Here is a 7,982-nt window from a genome sequence, read left to right as displayed (position 1 = left end):
CTCCTGGTGCTGCAGACCCTTCCTCAGCTCTGTTGCCTTCTCTGAACATGCTCAAATTTTTGTCGTGAGGGGCCCAGAAGTGGGCACAGCACTCGAGGTGTGGCCTCAGCTGTGCAAGCACAGGGACAGTCACTGCCCTGGTCCTGCTGCCACACCACAGCTGGGACAGCCCAGGGGCCATTGGCCTTCTTGGCCACCCGGGCACCCCTGGGCTTGTGTTCATGTGCAGCTATAAACCCCGCATAAATAAGGGATTTTGCTGTGCCAGGTGTTTCCTATCCCGAATTTACTTCTTCTTCACCCACAGGCTGCTCGCTGTGGTTTAAGAACAGTGTTGATTTCTGGTGCTACCTGAGCACCCAGTCTGGGGCTGCTTTGAAGGAGTTTGATATACAGGGTGACCAGCAACAGGATGAGAGGGCAGCCCTTAAGCTGCGTCAGGGGAGATTCAGGTCAGGCATTAGGAGGAATTTTTTCACAGAAAGGTTGATCAGACATTGGAATGGGCTGCCAAGGGAGGTGGTGGAGTCACTGTCCCTGAAGGTGTTTAAGGAAAGAGTGGAAGTGGCACTCAGTGCCATGGTCTGGGTGATGAGGTGGTGTTCGGTCACAGGCTGGACTTGATGACCTCAGAGCTCATTTTCAGCCTAACTGATCCCATGATTCTGTGAGTTTGCTCATTTCAGTACTCAGAGTACAGTTCCTCAGGTTGAGTTAGCCGAGCTTTGGGGTGTGCATTTTCATATTCCTTGGCTGATGTCAGTCTGGTTCCTGAAAGTTTGCTGCCAGTGAGAGGCACTCACTTTCAGGTTGAATATTGATTCTTCAGAAAAAGCAGGAATCCTTTTGCAAATTTCCACTGCTAGGTCACAGCCCCTCAAAGGGAAAAAAAAATATATTCCAATCACAGGGGTGTATTTAACTAAAGTAATTTAGTCATAGTGGGGAGCTCCTGGGTTTCCTACATGGTACCTTTGCTGACAGAAACCATTATGTCTTTCTGTTTTTCCCCTTCACTGCCAGTTATTAGAATTTGCTCCTTTTCCACTGGAAAAATAGAAAAGCTGGGTAACAAGAGTGATGGCAGCTGGGAAAAAAATTCTACAGCACCTGCTGGAACATAAAAATTGTCAGCACAGTAGGATTATAACCCAGGGTAGTTTTACACTGCAGCTGGCACTGGTGTGAAAGCATCTGTGTTCACAGGCAGTACAAGAGACAAAGTTTGGGAGGTTTTATTGTTGGGCAAACTGAGCCCTCTGCAGGTGTTTAGTGCTGGCTTTGATTTTGTCTGCTTCCAGAATTTACCTTGGTGCTTGGTTTTTTAAATCACGGAGTTTTCATAGCGTTATAAAAATGCATGCTATTATCCCTTCCCCATCCCCCGCTATTTGTCTTGCAGTTGACGTGTGCCTGAAGCAAAGCACTTTTCTTTCCCAACAGAAGTATGGGTGTGATGTGCTCCATTTCCCCTCCCAAATCAAAATAATGTATTTAAAGTCGAAACTATTTGTAAGGAGGCCTTCCTTTCCCCCTCGGAAGCCTCAAGATTTAACTTTTTGTTGTTGAAACCACTGCATTTTAGCTTCCCGGTCTACCACATGAGATTAAACTAAATGGTGCTTATTTAGCAGACAAGGTTGGCTCATACTATAAAAATTAAATGGAAATGAATATTGTAGTAGAAGCAGCTGGCCAGATCAGTCTGCTTACTGTAATTACCCAGTGAAAAAACTAAATGTTGATCTTGCCAACTCCATGCTTATTTTTTACCCGTCTGTGTTTTCAAGTTGCTGCTTACACCTCATTAAAAAAAAAAAAAAAGTTGATGTAGCATTTCCTATACACATAAAAAATTATAATAGTTGAAGCTATTAATATCTCATTGTTAAAAAATATACACCTCTGTTGGTTTCAACAGCAAGACTGGCTTCCATAAAGAAACAGGTAATCACTGCTGCTGTCAGATTTCCCTGCCATTTTCTTATGTCTGAGATTTCTTTCTGCTGCTTGTGTGATTGAATTTTTCCTGCTGGATTAGGCTGAAAAAGGAAGTGAGTAAAGGATGGGTCTTCAAACTGCGCCTGGGCTGATGTCAGGCTTATGAAACTGAATATCAACATTGTTCCTCTTTACTCAGGGCAGCTCTGGCCGGATGCAGGGCATTTCAGTAACTGAGACATTTTGAAGAAAAGCCTTCCAACTTGTACCACTTAATGGCAAAGATTTTCTCTGTACACTGATTTAAGTAAAATTCTAGAATCTGGAAAAGTCTGTGGGAAATTTGCACAGATCCTGTAATTCTTAGTAAATGAGCCATTTATTTTTGCTGTTGCCAACTTTGTATTGCTAAAATAGATTTTATGTATGCATATAATAATTTGTATTTATACTGTATTTACTTTTGAAGTGGACAGAAATCACTGTGAATAACATTCTGCATATGTATCCATACTCTGAGGGTTACCTCAGTGATTCAGATATTGTTCTTCTAAAGAAAAAATGGACAAATATTTAACTTTATGCTACCCGACACGAGTATTTATGAGAAAATACTGTCTGTTTGTTTCCACCTGGGGAATGTCTGCTGAAGAAGAGTCAAAAAGTGCTTTAGTCTGTGCTTTTAACAAACAAAATAAAACCACAACAAAATGAATAGAAATGTTTTCCTGTAACAGCCATGGCAGGAGGAGAGAGCATGGGGGTGTCTGCAGCTGTTTAGAAAGAGAGCAAAATCTGGAGAATCCTCACACGAGCACATGGAGTAATAGTAATACTCCTCCCTTGTTTTTGGCATCAGTGATGTGAAAATGTGAGTGCTGCATGGCCCATGTGCTAATTCTAATTGCTGCTCTGTATAGCAATAACTCGAGTATGACTACACTGCACTTTGTAGGTTCCCTCATGCAGAACTTGAAGCCTTTCCTAAAAAAAATACTTTAAAAATACTAATTTAGCACTGTGTCTTACCAGGATTCAAACAGAGCTATCAATATTGTTTGAGATAAACGAGTATATGAAATGAAAATGAACAAATGAAATTTTTTTTAAAAACCTGCAATTTTTTTAAACTGCTGTTTCAGGTAGAATGGAAAGTCTGTTTTCATTTCTGCTGAATCTTTCACACCGAAAACTTTCTTAGAAAACTGTGTTTAGTGTTCTGCGGGATCTCTTTTTCCAGGAGAAGCCAAAATAGGATGAATAAACACATTTGGGACGTGGACACACACAGCATGTGCCTGTGACAGGCTGGAAGATCGAGCAGTGCAGGGGCAGGGGAAGCAGAGCAGGAAAAACAGAAGCGAAGAGAACCATCACAAGAACTGCACTGCACTGGTCTTTGTCATCTAAGTCATCATCTAAACCACCACTCTTCAGCTTGCTCTGCTTAGGCAGACCCTGAGCCACGCAAGGATATGCATTTGAAGGGATAAACACATGGGGTGGGCGTTTGGTTTTGGCTGCAAACAGCCCAGGGAATTGTCTACCCGCACTGCAGAGCTACCCACAGGGGAGAAACAGTGATATGGCTGTTAGCTGTGGTTGAAATCACTTCCCACATTGATTGCAAAACACCAAAAGGGAGAGGGAGAGGCTGTGGAAGGTAAAGGAGAAGGAGGAACTCATAATTACACAGTTCCAATGAGGGTCAGATTAGGCTCACTTTAAAACAGACTGTGCAAAACTGGAAAAGTTGCATTTCTGAAGAACAGGCTACAAACCAAGCTACAAATACAGGATCTTCTGGCTAAAGGACCCAGTTGTTAGCACAGATGGCTTATGCTTAGACAGAAGTACTAGTTTTTGGTAAAAAAAACGTTTTGCTGGGAAATTACAGAGGTATTAACCCTACCAGTACATGAGAGTACGTGCTTTGCCGTGGCTGGTCCTGTGACAGGACAACTTTGATTTACTTTGTAAGCGCGTGGTTAGAGAATACATCAATTATTGCCAACTTCTGAGACTTTAAAGGCGATTATATGAATTTTTCAGATTAATCACAACTCAAAGTCTTAGTTAACAGGTCCTTGTCCCCTTAGAGGCAGGGGAGAAAAGCAAACCTGTTGTGTGAGTCAGTGCAAAATTAAACATCTTAAAAAAAATTAAACACTTGCCCTAAGTCTGATCTGGCATTGGACAGGTAACAGCAGGCACGGTGAGTTTCCCAGATTCTCCGAGTTGAGGGCCTGTGTAGCTGTTGTGCTCCATGTCTCGGGAGAAGCACAGAACTTCAGAAAACCAGATTTTTACAGCCTGCTTATCTCTCACATATGCTGCTCTCTTGCCAGTCAGAGATCCTCTCTTCTGTTTTTATAGACATCTGGAGAGTTTGCGGCTCTGGAGGGTTTTAACTTCCAGAGCTGCTCCTCTAGAAAATAATTTCATGCTTTTTCTGGGGTGAAAGTGTCTCACTTCCACTCACCCACATCTGGAAGATTGTCATTATCAACTATTAAATAATTATTCAGCACAACTCTTTTTGTTGCATTAGTACCCCAAAAAATAGCAGTTGGGGTGGAAATCCAACCTTCTCCAGCAGGCCTTGGAGAGGGGATGGCTATGGGGTGGGCCCAGAGGATTTAGGAAACCCTAAATTTTACACACACACCTCACCCCACTCTGCTGCCTGCAAGGGGCCACTGGACATGGGGCTGCCTCTCTCCTCCCTCTGCTGCAGCGTCACCTGTGTCACCCCCACGGAGGGACTCCCACCCACCACAATGCAAAAGGGGCACGGCTGTCCCTGGAGGGCGTGTTCCTGCTGTCCCTGAGCAAGGGACACTCTGGCGTCCCAGCACAGCTCTAGTCCTGCCCGCCAGCGAGCCCTGAGTCTCTGAAGGGCCAGCGCCCTGTACCCATGAGCTCAGCTTGTCTCCATCCCAAGCCCAGGTGCACCTGAAACCACCTTAAGGCAGCAGAGAGGGATGGGAAGGCAGCTGAGGACGAGGCTGCACTCCAGTGACAGCACCACCCTCACCTCTACCCCTCCAGGTCCCATAAATTCCGAACTGCAGCCAAGAGAACTTGGAGCACACCAACGCAGCGTCAGCTGTGGAAAGCCTGGTTGCCCTGCTTGTCACGCTAGCTCACAAGTACCCTGGGAAACTGGCCCACAGCATGTTGACCTTTGTGGTGAGAGGTGGCATAAGAGGTGGCCCCAATAGCCCCGAGGGCTTGTTCCCTGTGGGCAGAGGGATCCTAAGACTCTCTGGCTGCCAGACCAGAGGAATGCTGCTGGACAGCCCCTTGCAGGGACGCCCTCAGACTGTGGGAGCAGATGTTCTCCATGCCCCAGACTCTGGAGAAGGTTTTGAAGGAGCTGCACATCCAGCTCTGGCACAAAGAGCTCATCCACACAAAGGAAGAGGACATCTGCCTCATCATCTTGGCTGTGAGTCAGCAGGAGAAGCCCTGGTGCCCCTGCCCTCAGCTACACCTGGGGACCAGGTGCTGCACAGTGCGGGCAGCCCTGCTGGCTCTGCCGGCAGCTCACTGCTGGGTTCCTTTTAGCTGCTGGCCTCTGGCAATGTGAAAGAGGAATTCACTCAGCTGTACAAAGCCTTGAGGTTCCTGACGTATCCAAGCAGTGGTCTGCTCTCCCTGCTGCTCAGGGGCCTCACGACACTGTCGGAAAGAGCCCAGATGGTGAGCAGTGCAGTGTCAGGGCACCCGTGTTGGCAGCGGGCTCTGGGGCCATGGGGAGGGCGCTGGCTTGGCGTGAGCTGGGAGTCAGGAGGTGGGGTGAGCGCTCCAAACCCCCTCCCTGCCTGGTGTCTGTCTGGGAAGCTGTGCTGGCTTGGACCTTCTCACAGAATGGGAGCTGTGTGTTTCACGCAGGCAAGAAAGACACGGGTCCTCCTGCCAGACTTGTTAGAGCTCCTGTGCCCTCACTGCACGTCTCTCGGGAAGGAGGCCCTGGTGGTGCTCCAGAACGTGCTGAAGCACCTGGAGAAGACAGAGGTCAGCGCCATCGCTGTGCAGCTGGTGCAGAAACTCTGTCCCCACTTAGACAGGGTAAGACTGACGTGGGAGCCTGAGCCCCCCAGACAGGCACTAGGCAATGTCAGCTGCCCTTCAGCCCAGCCCTGTGAGCAGCACTCGGAGCAGGCCCTACTCCCCTGGGCATTTTTGGGACAGATTCCAGCAGCCTAGCACTGCTCCTTCTGCAGTCTGAACATCTCCCCTCACCACTGCCACCATCACGCCTCTCCTGAGGGAGCCACTGTTTCAGAAGCTCACCTTTTCTCCTTTCTACACGTGTAGAATAAAACCCGTGTGTGGCAGCACTGCACTCACTTCTTTGGAGGGCTGCTGGGGCCCACAGTGGGCAGTGACAAGGAAGAGATGAACAAGTACACATGGAGCACACTGGTCACGCTCCTCTTTGGCCTGAGCAGCCAGGCCCCCAGCATGGCCAGAGTATGGATTTCAAGGCTGCGTACGGACATGGGGGCATGGGGGGGAGGGTCAGGAGAGGGGACTGATGGCTCCCGGGGGTCCCCGGGTGTAAGGGCAAGGGCTGCTGGCAGTGCTCCCCCAGCCCAGCCTGTGGGGAGGGTTCCTGCAGAACCAGCACGAGCAGGGCCAGGGAAGCTGGCATGGCCATTTCCAATGCCTGCCCTGCTTGCCCCAGCAGGTCTTGGCAGCAGCTGCCAACCACGGAGGCTGAACACGGGGGTCCCCAGAGGCTTCACAGCTGTCCCCACCAGTGTCGGAGGCCACGGCTTCGAGCCTCAGTCCCTGTCCTCCACGGCTGTCCCCAAGAGATCCCCAGACACTTCGGTGGGAGCACATCCAAGCTGGGGATGCGTAAGAGCAGGATTGTCACAGGAACAAAGCCCAGAGACCTCCTTCATTGGGCCCTGTTGCCGTCTCCCAGCATCTGCCATCCTGCAGGTCTCCAGGGAAGCCCTCCTTGCTGCCACAGCGCTCCTCAAGTGGAAGGAGCTCAAGCACCTGGGGCAGACGCAGCCGATGTGGAGGATCAGCAAGTGGGGGAGGGCCCAGGCTGGGCCAGGGCTGCCCCTGCGCCCTCTGGCTCTGCAGCCGTGCCCCATCCACCCTGCTGCAGCCCAGAGTCCACAGCCTGGAGCTGCACCCTTGTTCCTGTCCCCAACAACACAACCCCCAAGGGCTCTTTAGGCCCCTCTCCCCTCCCTGCACTGAGCAGGAGGGAGGCCTCTGGACAACAGGGGGAAGGGGGGAGATCTGGCAGGAGGGACTGCTCTGGCAGCTGTGGGGCTCTGTGCCCTCTGTCCAGCTGGCAAAGGATGGGAGCAGGGCTGAGCAGAGCCTCAAGTACCTGCAGGACCCTCACACCCTTGTGTGAGAGGCGGCCCTCAGGTTCATTGGTGAGACCCATTCCCTGGGGTTCCTCTTTGGGCAGCCTGGCTCCCATCCCCCTGAAGCCCAGGGGATGCCCCGGGCAGGGCCTCCCCCTTGTTCTAAACAGAAGTAGGGAATTGGCTTTCGTATGTTAATGAGTTTATTAATTGTGCATTAGTGTGTTAGTGGGTTGATGAGTCATATTGAGAGTAATATGTTATGTGAAGTAATTACTTGTATAAATTGACAAATGTCTTTGTGTAAAATTTGTATTTATGGTTGAAAACTGGTCATAGAAGTTTCTGGGCATGAGGCGAAGGAGGGGCGCGGGTGGTGATCACATTAACATAAGGGGAGAAGACAGAAGACTCCATTGGACAACTGTACACCAGTGAAGAAGATCCCTAGATGAGGACCAGCCAATCTGAATACCGTACGGAGGTGGGGTCATGGGAGGAGCTATGCTTAGCTCCGGAGTATAAAAAGTATCTCCCTGGCATAAGGGGTGTGCCTCTGGCCATGTTCGATTCTTGGCTGAGTACCCAGCAGTGCTTCCTTTGTTTTGTAGCTCAGCAGTTCACTAACTATGGTCTCTTATTGTCTATAGCTTACACTTCTAAATAAAAATCCAATTAAATTTAATTGGCTAGAGAGCT

The sequence above is a fragment of the Corvus kubaryi genome, unplaced genomic scaffold, assembly GCF_017639235.1.
Source record: "Corvus kubaryi isolate FWS band 111438036 unplaced genomic scaffold, C.kubaryi_AGA036_p1.0 37357, whole genome shotgun sequence".
Taxonomy (NCBI): domain Eukaryota; kingdom Metazoa; phylum Chordata; class Aves; order Passeriformes; family Corvidae; genus Corvus; species Corvus kubaryi.
The sequence above is the reverse complement of the archived record's forward strand: the minus strand, read 5'-3'. Positions refer to the sequence as shown.